The following is a 15,333-nucleotide window of genomic DNA, read 5'->3' on the forward strand; positions in this document are numbered from 1 at the left end:
AAAGATAATCTGCTATCCAATACTGAAGATATCTTATTTTGAGGCTTGTTCCCAAATCTTTACTTTGCCAGGTTAGTATAAGGTGATTTATTATACAGACCTTCTTTGGTTTTGTTTGTAAAAGATGTACGTTTCAACAGTGCATTGTATCAACTTTTCCTGCAAAATCATGGTGTATAATGGCAATATATCTCATGGGCTAAAAGACTTAGGAGGACCCCATACACTGGTTATGTTCCATTTACACCACTGCTCTCAGAGCCACCCCGAAGGGAGCAGTAATACAGATATATAACAAACTAGAAATAAGTAAGTTTTATTTGGAAGGTAAATGGGCTAATTCCTCAAGTCAACATTTTTCTTCTTTTATGATTACTGTATCTTGATTTGTAAGACGGAAAACTTATACATTATACTTCTCCACCTGAAAGAAGATTGAAATGAAGGAGTAATACGAAAGATATAATTATAATGTGCCAAAATAAGATCATTTCAAGTTGTTCTCTTTTTAAGAATTTATTTTGGATGGCATTTAAATTAAACTGCATTTTAATTCAAACACAAAGAAAGAAACCCACATTGCCAGCTTTGCCAATCAACCTGGCAATACACTAATTATCAAAAACTTTAGCAAGGTGGAATTGCCCCTTTGCAATTCTTACACCCCAGCCCCAGAAACCAAGGCAATTACTTTGTTCAAGTTGTCACCCTGTGAGTTGTCTAAAAGTGCACTCCCCCACAGTGCTAATAGGCCCTACCCATGAGAGAGGTTGTGCATATTGGTAGCTTTATAAAAAAAAATATTCCTTACCAATAATAGATGCAAATCTGTCAAGGGAACAATGGTGAATACCCCCAAACCAGCCCTTTGTATAATTGTAGGCAATAAAATAATCATGTAAAACTAATCATAATAGCTGTCATTTATTGGGTATCTACTCATTCTAGACATTTTAAATGATATCTTTAATTTCCAAAACTGTTAGAGCTAGGTATTATGGGCCATTTAATAAGCGAAGAAAGTGAGATTCAGCAAAGTTAAATAATTTGCCCAAGGTTGCATAGTTAGGAAGTATATAGTTGTTAGCTTTTTCTGACTCAACCCTTGTCTTTTCTCTTATGCTAAAACTGGAAAAAAAAAAATAATGGTAGCCTTCAGGCAATCCTCATGAAATCTGTGATATCCAAAGTTATGTACCTCAAGGGTACGTTTACATGTATAACTCCATTCCAGGAATTATTTTTCAGCACAACCATTTCTTTTAAAGGGATCTTTATCAGAACAAGTTGTTTTGTTTTCATGATCTTGGTGAAGCAGGAAGGTTGCCAAATGATCTCAGCTTCTTTATGATAAATATCTTGTATCATGGTTAAAATGTTGCCCCTTTTCCCTTGCTCTTATGTTCCTTTTCTTAGCTTTTCACTTAATGATATTATTCCCTGTATTTCTGATCATAAAATACTCAGTTGAGTTAATATGGGTGGATGCCCCTTCCAAAAATAATAGTGCAAAATGTTGGAACTTCTCTTTTGCTTGTTATTAGTTCATTCAATGCTATTCCTTTAGCTAATATTTGTTGAGTGCCTTCTATATGCAAAGTCCTATTCTAAGTGAGAAAAAAACAAGCAATCCTTGTCTTCATGAAGATTACATTTCAATAGGGTGCTAGACAATAAACAAGATAAATAAATAAAAGCTTAACTATGTTGTATAATTGGTATAGAGGGAAAAGTAAAGCAAAGAGGGGAGACATGAAATGGGAGTTTGCTGGGGGCTTGTTACATTTTAGATAAAGGTGGCCAGGAGCTAGCTGCTCATTGAGAAGGTGACTATTGAGAGAAGATTGAAGGAGAGAAACATGCAGATATCTGAAGAAAGAGAATTGCAGAAAAGGGAAACAACTTCACTGACCCTGAAGTGCAAACAAGGCTGGAGTACTGAAAGAAATGTAGGAGGCCAGTGAGACTGGAGCAAAGTGAATGAGCAAAGTAGTATGATATGGATTCACAGAGGCAACTTGGGATGAGGAAGGAAGGGTGATGGTGGGAAGATCATAAAGACATTTTTGTCTTTGGCTTTAACTCTGACAGTGAGTTTTTTTAAATGAATGAAATTATCTGACTTGAGATTAACAGAATCACTGTGGCTGCTATTTTGAGAATAAACAGGAGAGCAATGGTTGAAATAAGGAAGACAAATAGTAGGCTATCGCAATAATCTAGACAAGAGATACTAGAGGCTTGGATCAAAATACAGGCAATGCGAATAGTGAGAAGTGGATGTATAACACGTTTATTTGGAAGGTGACACCAGCAGGATTTTCTCTCTGATTGTATGTGAGGAATGAGAGAAAAAAAAGGGCTCAGAGATTATTCCAAGTTTTGTGGCCTGTGAAACTGGAAGCATATTGCTGTTTACTGAGATGGAGAAGACTCTGAATGGAGCAGGTTTTAGCAGAGGTTTTAGAGGCAAGGACCTTGGTTTTGGACATGTGATAAGTTGTGTTGGGTATGAATGTTGAGTTCAGGGGAAAGATCTTGGCTGAAGACCCAGATGTGGGAATCATGAGGTTAGTGATAGAATCTAAAACCATGAGGAGAATGAGTTAACCTAGAGGATGTGCATTGATAAATAAGATAAATAAGAGTTTTGAGCCCTAGGGATATTTAACATTTAGAGGCCATGGAAAAGCAGATGAACCAGCAAAGGAGACAGAGAAGGAGCAGTCAGAAAGCTAAGAGGAAAACAAGGAGAGTGCAGTGTTCTGGAAGCCAATGAAGAAAGTTTTTCAAGGAAAAGGGAACAAGCAACTTTGTCAAATGCTGTTTGGAAGATGGACAATATGAGGGCTGCAAATTGGCATTGCATTTAGAAATGTGGATATCATTAGAGACACTTACAAAAACAGTTTAGATTGACTGGTAAGGGTGAAGATATGATTGGTGTGGGATCATTGGCGAATGAATTGAGAGAAGAGGGAAGTAGAGTCAATAAAGGTTGTTTATGGTTTTATGTTTGTTGGTTGATAATATGGGAGTAAGAATGTGTTTGTAGGCTGATGGAAATAATACAATAGCGAGGGAAAACCTAATGATACTGGAGAAAGAAAAGGAATAATTGCCACAGCAGTGTCCTTCAATAGTCAACAGAAGATGACATTTAACATCATTTCAGTGAAAAAAGTGTCCTTAGCTAGGAAAAGGAATGCTTCATTCAGAGTTAAAAGGCTGAAAGGGAGAGTGGTATATGTCACAGGTGCTTGTGTGTTGGTAGATGTGGTGTTGTGGGGGTGGGGGGCTGTGGAAGTCCACACCTTTGACCACTTCAGTTACTCCCACATAGAAGAGGCAAAATGAGATCAGACTACATGTTCTGTTTCTGTATTTCTTCCAGGCTCCTACAGAAAAAGTGGCAAGTTCTTTAGTCTTTGTTTCCTAGGGCTGCTGTAACAAAGTACCACAAACTGGGTGGCTTGAAGCAACAGAAATTTATTTTTTCACACTTCTGGAGGCTAGAAGTATGAAATCTATAGGCGAGAATTCTTCATTGCATCTTCCTAGCTTCTGGTGGTTTGCTGGCAATCCTTGGGCTTCAATCTCTGAATCAGTCATCACATGGCATTCTCCCTGGTGTCTGTCTAATATGTCCAATTTTCCCCTTTTTATAAGAACACCAGTCATATTGGATTAGGGCCCACTCTAAGGCAGTTTGGCCTCCTCTTAACTAGTCTCATCTTCCAATATTCTATTTCTAAAAAGATTCACATTCAACAGACCAGGACTCAGGACTTGAACGTGTCTTTTTGGGGACACAATACAACCCATAACATCTTCCAATCACTCTTTTCAATGATGACAAGGCCAAACCTGTGAAAAAGGAGCTACTGCAAAAGTGAGAAACAAGATCTGGAAGAGTCTCAAAGCAATATGTTTGTTAAAAATGTGAAATAATAATAGTTAATAACAATAATAACAATGATGACACTCAATTCTAGGTAAGAATTGTTACTATTGTGGGAATTTAATATAAACTTTGTTTCTCATGCTGTTCATCTGTCATATTTTTGGCTCCACAAGGTAGGACTTCTATGCTGATCTCTAATGAGGTTCAGAATGGTGAAGCTAATGAATTGCATCATAAAAACCATCCATCCGTTTTACAAACATTCTGAAGACCTACTATGTGTCAGATCCTTTGCAGGTTCTCTGAATACATAGATAAGTAAGTCCCAGTCCCTGCCCTTGAGGAGTAACAGTTTGATAGAAATAGTGGGGGAGACAGACAAGTAAGCTGACAATTACAATATGGTGTGTTATGTGGTATGATGGGGAAATAAATAGAATATAGTAAGTTTCATGGAAACACAGAGGGAGGACTGTCTAATTGTGGAGGTTGTTTGCACTGACTACATATGGATGGTGATATTTTGGCTCATTAATATTATTATTATTTGTTCACTTAGTATAACATTAAGTGTACAGTTCAGTGGTTTTTGGTGCATTCCAAAGTTGTGCAATCAATACCACTATATAATTTCAGAATTTTTTCCTCACCCCAAAAAGAAACCCCATAGCCATTAGCACTCAGTCTCCATTCCTCCTTCCCCTCAGCACCTGACAACCACTAATTTACTTTCAGAAGCTATACATTTTCCTATTTTGACATTTCATAAACATGGGGACATACAATATGTCAACTTTTGTGTTACTTAGCATACTGTCTTCAAGCTTCATCCACGTTGCAGCATATGTCAGAACCTCATTTGCTTTTATGGTGGAATAATATTTCCATTGCATGGATACACCACATTTGTTTACCCATTCATCAGTTGATGAACATATGGGTTGTTTCTCCTTTTTGGCTATTATGAGTAATCCTTCTATGACATTTGTGTACAAGTTTTAGAGTGAATACGTGTTTTCAATTCCACTCTTTCTTTAGTTATTTGAATATTCTCTATTTTCCTTTGTCATTCTAACTAAAGGTTTGTCAATTTTGTTGATTTTCCAAAGAATCAACTTGTGGTTTTGTATTTTAAGTGTTGTCTTTCTATTCTCTGTTTTATTTTTGCTCTACTCTATTATTTCCTTACTTCTGTGTGATTTGAGTTTACTTTGCTCTTCTTTTATAGTTTCTTAAGGTAGAAGATTAGGTTATTGATTTGAGATTTTTTCCCCCTAATATAGCTGTTTCGAGCTATAAAGTTCTCTCTAAGCCCTGTTTCAACTACATCGCATTATTTTTCCTATGTTGTATTTTTATTTTCATTCATCTCAAAGTGTTTCCTAAGTTCCTTGAGGAAGCACAGACATTGGACTTTCTAGACAAAGACATTTTTATCGACTGCTTTTTTTCCCCTTTTCTGTATGTGCCATACTCTCTTGTTTCTTTCCCCATCTTTTAATATGTGTTGAAACCTGGATATTTTAAACAATATAATGTAGCAACTCTGGAAATCAGATTCTCTCTCCTCCCTGGGGTTTGTTTTTATTGCTATTTGTTGTTGTTTTGGTTATTTTTTGTTTAGTGACTTTACTGAACTAATACTGTAAAAATCTGTGTTCTTTATTATCTGCAGCCACTCAAATCTTTGCTCAATTACCTTATTATCAGCTAATTATTGAATAGAGATTTCCTTAAATGCACTGAACCAGACTTTCTTGAGGGGCTCTGTGTGTGAGTGTGTGTGTGTGTATATATATGTCTGTTTGATTTAGCCTTCACGTCCTGTTTTCACAAACCTCAAGTTCAGGCAGAGGTGAGAGCTTAAGGCCTTCTCAGATATTTCCTGTGCATGCATACTGTCCTGGCCATGCATGTGCTTGATCTCCTAGATTCCCAGGAACATGTCAGAGCTTTTTGAAGTCCCTATGGGCATCTCATACCCCAGGTTTTTCTTTTATGTTTTTGGCTAATCTATTGTTCACCCCAACTGTTATTCACCTCCTCAGGCAGTCTTGAAGTTAAACAATTGCTGGCAATGGATTCCTACAAAATCCCCCACCCCAACCCGGGGAAAGGCTTTTCTTACAGGTAAACTCCAAGTCAGATCAGATACAGACAGCCTTGCAAGTCTTCCAGGGGACCACAGGACAGGTAAAATAATGACAATATTCTGGGAATGGGGCTTTGAAGAAACACCAGCCCCATTCTGCTCCTCCCAACTCTGCCAGGCTGCAGGTTTTCACTGTGAATGCAGGCTTTAAGGAGAGTGGAGTATGGACTAGGGCAAGTTATAAACACCACAAATCTTGCTTTACTTACCAAGATTCAGTCATTTTTCTTGATTAAATGCTCCTCGGATTCCAGATTCCTACTAACCTTTGGTTAATTTCCAGAGTTCTGAAAAACTATTCTTATCAATTTTTGCCAGTTTTCTCATTGGTTTTATGGAGGAAAGAATTTTTGGAGGTCCTTTCCTGCCATTTCCACTGACATCACTCCTTGGCTGAATCTTGGATAGCTATTAGGTATTTCCATTATAATAATAAAATGGGGGAGGTACTCCAGGCAGAGGAAATAGAATAAATGCACAGAATAAGGAAAAATAATGACATCCTTAGGGAACCACACTAATCATTCTTTATGATATGAATACAGAATGGAATTGGCTGGAAAGCTAAGCTGGGGTCTGATTATAAAGGTCTTTGTAGATTTCACTAAGGAGATTTATAGTGGTGTGTTGGAATTGCATGAGCTAGTTTATCAATATTATATCATTTTTAAAAATTTAATAATTAAAATTGAGTTATATAAAATGTACAGTTAAGCAGAACATATTAAAAGCAAAGTTAATAACTACTGAAAACTAATCATTTCCAATTATTTTAGTCCACTTTACTATTGTCTGTGCTATAGAGTGTATTAACATCTATTATGTTTGCATGGAGGAAATACTGTACCACGGTGTGCTTTTGTACATCTCTTTTCAACTCTGTTTTTAGTGACATCATGTTGGTAGTTTGAGATCTGTCATTGTCATGATGCTAGTATTTACGCCATAGATATAAGCAAACACCACAAGTTCAGGCTCTTGTTGTTTTTTTTTTTTTTTTTTTTTGAGCTAGTTGTTAAATATTTACCAGCATACCACTGAGTTTATACTTATTTTTCCAGAGCATCTAGACATTGAAAAAAACTTGAGGTGAGTGAAATAATTAAATTGCACTTTAGAAGGATCATTCTGGCAAATGTGTGGGTAATTAATTGGGGGGCAAGATGAGAAAAAGAGAAACCTGTTAGTAGACCAGTGAACTAAATCTTAACAGATGTGATGCAATTTAAGTGAATAATGAACCGGTATGAACAGATTGTGCAGTACTGCCCAGCATGATCCAGTTTAAATAAAGCATCAAAGTAATACATGTATTTAGTTAAGGAGCAAGCAAAACCCTAAAAGTCTTTAGAAGGGTTTGTAATGAAACACAATAATCCCATCCCCACACCACTCCTCCCCTGGGCCTCTGCTTCAGAAGAAACCACTTCATGAACTTTCTATTTTTATTTCTTCTGATTGCTGAGTCTTTATCTCTACATAATATTATTGCATTGCTATTTAACAGTGTTATTTAACTGCTTTAGCCATAATCTATTCAATTCTGGCAATGAATAATGTGCACGTAGATTTTTGGCAGCCTCCCACTCCTGTCCTTCCACCTTCCTCCCAATATCATTGTGTCACTTGTGGTAGATACTGCTAGTGATCACTATTATTGGCTTCTCTTACCCCTCAAGCCACACTATGGAACTATCTGGAAGACTGTGCTTCCAAGCCACCTTGCAGTTAGTCCTGGTCATGTGACTAGTACTGGTTAATGATTTATGAGCAGAAGTAAAGTGTCACTTCCAGCCCAAAGCATGGGAGAGGAGACATGAGATTTTTCATGTGCTCTTTTCTTCTACTGTGACAAAACCTGAAAGCTTGTGTTGATATGGAGACATCATAGGATGTTGGATACTCAGGTAGCTTAGTTGTTTTGAGTGATTAAATGGAGCAGTCCCCACTGAACCATGTTGGACATACATTGTGGGGAAGAAAAACATCCTTTGTTTTCCTAGATCACGTTTATCCTGGGGCTAATTTTTATGACATAATTTGGTGCAGGAGTCAGCAAACATTTTCTGTAAATATAGTAAATATTTTCAGTTTGCAGGCCATCAGTCTCATTGCAACTGTTCAGTTCTGCTATTGTAGTATGAAAGGCACCATGTACGATACAGAAACAAATGGAGTGGCTGTGTTCCAATAAAACTTTAGTGACAAAAATAGGCAGCAAGTCAGATGTTGGCCCATGACCTAGCCTTTGTAACTAAAATATCATTATTTTGAGATCCTCAACTGAGCATCTCTGTTACTTCTGATGAATACTTAAATCTCCATTTCTTATTTTGTCAACCAGAAACACTATCTTGACTCCCTGTTTTCTAGGATGAAGAATAAGTAATTCCCCTTTCCCCTCTCCTTGCATCCCTCCTGTGCCCATCCATACCCATTTCCACCACTCAGGTACTTAAGTACTACATTGCATTTATATTTTCAAGGGGGATCAGTATGATGAAAAAAAAACTGATTGTAATGGTTGAAGTTATGGTAGAAGCATTTGGTGAAGTACTAAAAGGGAGAATCTATTTGAACCGTATGCTGGAAAATACGCTCCTCAGAGTGACACTGATATCCTGACACTTGGCCCACGGCGAAAGAAATCTAATTAATCACACTATTGTTTCATAGTGAACAACATTTACAGAATCATAATGATATAAACACCCTTTGTGTTTTACTACCTATAAAATCAATTCTTTGATTTATATCCAGTTGATTGTATGAGTAGGTTTTCCAAGGCCACAATTACTCAACCTGGTCGCTCAGAGCATAGAAAGTTGATGATAAGTTAGAGCTAACCTTTATTGCTATGGTAGTCATTAGTGCTGTTCACCAAATATTTCAGTTCTCCTCCCTTTTGGGCTGTATCAATTAGCTTAGGACAAGTAACAAACAACCCCAAACACCCATAGCTTAAAAAAGTAAATGCTTATCAATATCATCTTCATTCTAGGATTCAGGCTGAAAGAAGAACTAGGGTATTTCCAGCTTTGTGGTAGAGGAAAAATAGAACATGAAGACCCATGCAATGGCTTTGACAACTTCTGCTAAGGCATTTCCACTTACATTTCATTGGTCAAAACAGCTGCATGGTCAAGTATGATACCAATTGGGTGGGGAAGTACAATGAGGGTCATGACTTGTTCAGGTCAATGAGTTGTAACAGACATGAAACATGTCACTTGTGGGCCAGAATATTTAATTGCCAATGTGATACCTCCATGGCTTTCCTTTTTCTCTGCCACACTTATTGGAATATAATTTAGATAGTGGCTAAATTATATTCAGGTTGGCTACCAAATTGATGATGTGGAGCAGAGCCCTCAGCTAATCCTTGATAGATATTCTGTATGATTAAGAATTAAACCTGTATTACACTAATTGTGTTTTGTTGTTCAAGTATTTTATTTCTAATGTTAAATTACAATTTCTAAATTAAATTACATTTTTATAAACAAATGAAAAATGCCACAAACTGCTGTTTGCCACAAAGTTGTACACCATAAAGTAAAATATAACCAACTGAATTTATCCATGTTTCCCCTTAACCAAATGTGACTTTTAGATGTTTTTCTATATACTTTATTCCAATTCATTTATACAGATTACAGAAAACTGATTTATAATGAGTTGTTTTCATCTTTAAAATTATGTTCTGTATATTGCCCCTCCTTTCCAGCAAATCCAGTTCTAAAGTGAACAACGATGCAATGTACTATTTCAGGTGACCAAAGCAATCTGTAAACTTAGTTTCCCAAATTTCAATTTCAAATTTATGCCTACATAAACAAAAAAATTCAAATAGCCAAAAATCAGATAGTTAGCAGGAAGGAGAATGTATGAGATGAAGTTTATTTAACTAGAATTTTATTATTTGTGCTTTTCCCCAAGCTACAGACATTCTTAAACTGGCATTGAACATACACAACTACAGAGTTTAGATTTTTTTCAGGCACATAATTACATGAAAAAAAATAACTTTCAAGTTCCTTCCTAGTTGAATTGGCTCTTTAATATTTTCAGGGGAGGGGAATCCCAAGGATTTTGTGTGCTTTAAGAAACTGGCATATATAAATGAACTGTTCTATGTTCAATTAAATCTTGAAACCTAAAGAAATTTTTTTTTCCCTAAAAGTGCAATGCAGATATGCATGGCCATCACTGTTCACATAGTGAAAGGATGGAATGGTAAAGACAGATTCATTCTCTTGGAAGTGTACAGTTGTAAGCTAATCTAAATGAAAAAAACAAAACAAAAAACTTGGCACTGATAATTGTTTAAAGGAAAAAAGAACCAACAAGAAAAATGTTGAAAAACAAGAGTATTTCGTCTTAAAAAGGAGAAAAGTGTTATCTAACACAAAAATGAGAACTACAGATTTGAGAAAAACACTCATTTGTCTTTGTCTTAAAATACAAACAAGAAAAATTGTGGAAGGAGGAAGTCAAGCCCATTTAAAATTGAGGCAGGTTCTAATGGAACAGAATACAATGACTTCACCTCAAGGAAATGACTGAAATGAAATTTCACAAGTCTTCATGTCTATAATAAAATATTTTAATGTGAAAAAAATCAATGCACAATTATCAAAAGTATATACAGAGTCTGGATTTTTCCTCTTAGGTTCGTAACAGACTAAATACATTTACTGTTTAATGCATTTACTTCTACAAGCCTGCTCTGCTTAGCACATGGTATATAGAAGTACATATATACATACTGGTATTTTACCATGAGAATCATGTCTCATCTCAAACTAGTAATATGCCCTTCACCCACACTTACATCCGTTTTATTTTCATCATAAGAAACTTAAGACCTTCCTAAGCGGTACATTTTAGAAAGCTTTGAAAGAGTTTTTAATCAACATACAACATAAAAAAGAATTTTGATTTTCTAAATGAAATCTTTTTAGTACTGTGGCATGATAGGTTTAACAGTTGAAGCATAAATATATAGTAATTACATTGTACTATTTAAACTAATTCACAGCTATAGGAAAATTATTGATTTTTAAAATATAGCCAACATGAGACTTTGTAGTTACCAGCAGTGAAATACTAGAAAACAGTGAATGAATAAATAATATGATTTTTCAGCAGTGGCCATTCACTATTTTGCTTTAAGGAACCTGGAAGAAATTGTCTTAACTTTAAGTTTCAAATGTTCAGGTAATTCTAGTTGTTTCTTAGCTTCCTCAATATCACCTTGAATTGCTGAAATAAGTGACTCTAAAGAATGAAAGTTCTTTTCTGATCTGAGATAGCCAACGATGGCCACATTGAGCATTTCCCCATAGAAGTACTCTTGGAAGGTATGCAGAATGTGAGTTTCCATGGACTTTTTTGTATTCTTGTAGTATGGGTTCCATGCTATGCTCACCACCATCTTATGGACCTCTCCACTTCCAACACTGGCCCAACCATAATAAATGCCAGTGGAAATATCAGCTGGAAATCATCTACTACTTGTTCAGGAAAGTTAGCAGTGGGGATGCCCAGCTGCTTGGAGCCGCGACCGAAGCCCCGCACCACCTGGCCGCGGCAGAAGTAGGGCAGATGTCTCCTGATGCTGCCAGTTTGTGGCGGCGCGGGATTCGGGCCAATCTGCGCGTCTGGCGGGGTCGCCATCTAGGCGGTGCCCGGACCCTCCTCGACCAACCGGAGGACACGGGAGAGAGCTTGGCCGGTCCACTGGATACACAACGAGCCGTTTGGTTCCGACGACTTGCCGCACCGGGTCCCTCCCCCGCTGTTCCAACAGATGCTACCGCGAGCCTGGGAGGTTGCGTCTCAGCCCTCCAGAGCAGCGGCGGCGGAAGTAGGCGCGGGAATGGGAGGGAAGTGCAACCCGGGCTGGCCGGCAGCGTGGGAAACCCCTGAGCCGCGGCCGTGCTGGGAGGCGGCGTACACTCCCTACATTAGGTGTCTTTTATTTTTTTTTTTAAATTTAGATTACTTTATTTATCAAATAAAAAAAAAAAAAAACATTTCCAAACAAAATAAAGCAAAGCAATGGGGAAAAAAAAGCAAATATCCTGACATAACTTCATTCCTTCCAATATACTCCTACCAGACCAAAAGAAAATTAACGAACCTACATTGGGTTTTAAGATTTTGGTTTTGTTTGCTTTTGCAAAGGGATATGTATAGTAATCTACAATTATTAAATATAAATTGTTGGTCCTTAAGATGCAGTCCTATGCCCTGAGCTCCCAATGTCCATACTAAGTATTGGGATAGATGGGGAATAATAGAGTGATGGAAACCCCTAATAGGTGTAGGAACCAGAGATAAAAATAAGTCCATATGCTTGAGAGGATGAGAGAGGCAAAATTTCCTCCAGCCTGGAGTTGTGAGGGGTTGAAAAAATAACCAAATGATATGTCTGGGAAGATGGACCTGAGACAGTCTTACAGAGATTCTGTGTACTACATTTTGGTGCAGAGCAGTAGTAGTGCTACCTGCGAATAGCACACAGGCAATAAAGGGCCTCTGAATTTCCTACCTTGTTTCTTGAAGAATCCTAATGGAGCAGGAAAGTAGGTAAATGTTCCCTATGCCCCCAAGAGGAAAAACGAAGTGCCTTAAAGAGAGTTGGAACTGGAGAAGCCATGTGGTTGTGATTGAGGGATGACAAAGAAGTGTTCTCGGTGAATCAACCATTAAAGATCAGATGGGATGATGCACATCTCAGGAGATGACAGATGGACACAGCCCTAGAGAGTGTGACAGAGATCCTAAATCGATTCAGTTCAGTTTTTGTCACACGCAAATTAAGTTCAATTATGGAAAAATGGTATTGCATTTCTCATTTAGGCAGGCATTTGGACCAGGTGTATTAGCATATGGACTATACCAATAAAATGTCACTCTCCCTCACACACTCACTTGCATTCCAATATGCTTTTATGAGTGGAAGAGAAAGGGATGTAGTTATAACCAGGTTGTTAAGAAATGCATGTATGTTGCATCCTATCTACTCTATTCTGTAGAAAGGCACTTGGGGGTATATTTTATGTGAGAACATCATTTGTCATATGGCCAATAAATGTTGGGAACCACTGATCAAAGCCATTATTCCATTTCAGAGCTAGTGTATATAAATACTTTGCCATCGATTGAAATATAGATTCTGAAGACTACCTACAATCCTCTACACCATAATCCTGAATTCAGCTTAAACAACCTATAGATCCTTTATTGGAGGTTATCATGTTCTTCAACCCTTATTACAACAGGGGTCTTGGACTCATGCTTTCCAATATATTGTCTAGTACTCTATTATCCAATGTCCTAAGGTGGACCTAAAAAACGACAGAAAAGAAAGAAAAGAGGGAAGGAGAGAAAGAAAAAAGAAAGGAAGGAAAGAAATAATGAAGGAAGAAGGAAAAAAAAGAAGAGAAAGGAAAAGAGAGGAGAGAAGAGAAGAGAAAGAGAAGAAAAGAAAGGAAAACAATCTCTAAATCTGAACTGGTACAAAACTTCACAAGTCAAAATATTGACAATTATTTTTAAGAGTTTTAGAAATTCAATTAGCTAAAAATGTTTCTGGAAAAACATCAATCAGGGCAATTGTAAAATATTTCTGGAGAATAATTGGAAAAGTAATAATGACAATAGATTATTTCTTTTACCCTCAATACATGACAGTATATTTTATACCATATGTCTTTCCTTTCATGAAAACGCCAAAGGCTTTTTGTCTTGGTTAGAGTAAAATCCCAATTTCTGGTAAGGCCCTACATGATCTGGTCACCTATTACTGCTCTGACCTCAATGCTTATCATTCTCCTGGATCACTCTGCTCCAGTGTTACTGTTCAACCTGCAATACTCGTGATGACATACATGAGCCCATTTCAGTTCACTCGCATTCTTCTTGGAAGGTTTGTTTCTTTTCTTCCCCTCAAGACATCAGGTGTATGTCTTCATTTTCTTCAGATCTCTACTCAGAAGTCTCTTTATTGGAAAACCCATCCCTGATAAATAGTGGTGAAATGGTACTTGCATTTCTGCTGAGAAAAGTGATCAGTTTATTCAATTTCATCTTAGTAGAGTGCCTGGAACATGTAAACTTTCCAGGAATATTTGTTGGATGAATGCATATTAATCTGAACTTAACATTGCAGCCTCCTAGAAAGAATAGTGAAGTAGAGGAAGGAAGGCTGAAATGCCAGGAAGTAACATTTGGGAATTCATTAACATCTTTTAGCATCAATTCCACACCTATAAAATGGATATGATATTATCCACTCTACTTATTTCACATAGTTGTGGCAAAGCTCATTAAATTGTCAAGTGTAGCACAGCTCAAGTTATTTAATGTGATACATATTAGTATTTCTCCTGTCATGTTCATTAGAGACAATATTGCATAAAGGAAAGATCATGGGCCTTTTTAAAATCTCAATTCTAGGGACCAAGATGAGACAGTGGAAGACGCCCCAGAGAATCTTTGAACAACCAGCAAAAATTGGAAGTGCCATCATCTTCAAAACTCCAGAAAAGAGTTAAAAATTTCCAGTGACCGAACGAGTGCTGAATTAAGAAAACAGCTTCAAAACAATAGGAAAAACTCATGGAACCCTTGCTGGCCTCTCCCCCTTCTCTACCCAGCATAGCATGGAGCTGGTCTGTGTTCCCATTATGGATCCCTGGCCCCGTTCCAGGTGAAGTAGAATAACATGTGCATACTATGAGCATGCAAAAACCATGAACATGCAATAGGTATGCTCATACTGAGGTGACAGTATGTTGGTGCCAATCTATCAAGTAGCAGCCTGAACCAATGAACAAAGAAACTCATTGCATGCTCACCCTACCAGAACTTGTCCATCAGACAGAAGTAGGTTGGGAACAGCTAAAACACTGTAAAAATTATGACATCAAAATAACTTGGGGGAAAGGATTACTGGCTTAGAACACCTGGAACTGGGGTGGGGGGGATCTATTACATGGGGAATAGAAGGGATATTTGGAGTCTTGTAAATGAGGGACTTCCTAAGGTCATGAGCAAGCACAAGCCCAAGAGGAGACATGGGCATAATGGATTAAAAAGTATGACCCCCAGCTTCTTTTGGTTACTAATTGCAAGGTATATTTTTTCCATCCTTTCACTTTCAGCCTACTTGGGTCTTTGAATTTAAGGTGAGTCTTTTCTAAACAGCATATAGTTGGGTCATGCTTTCTCATCCATTCTTCCATTCTCTGCCTTTTGATTGAGGAGT

The 15,333-nt window shown here is 37.3% G+C and overlaps 1 pseudogene; it reads right to left on the bottom strand.

Moving 5' to 3' along the window:
• Positions 1 to 11,200: 11,200 nt before the first annotated feature.
• Positions 11,201 to 13,222, bottom strand: LOC119522491 (annotated as a pseudogene).
• Positions 13,223 to 15,333: the final 2,111 nt, after the last annotated feature.

Source organism: Choloepus didactylus, chromosome X (genome assembly GCF_015220235.1).
Source record: "Choloepus didactylus isolate mChoDid1 chromosome X, mChoDid1.pri, whole genome shotgun sequence".
Classification (NCBI taxonomy): domain Eukaryota; kingdom Metazoa; phylum Chordata; class Mammalia; order Pilosa; family Megalonychidae; genus Choloepus; species Choloepus didactylus.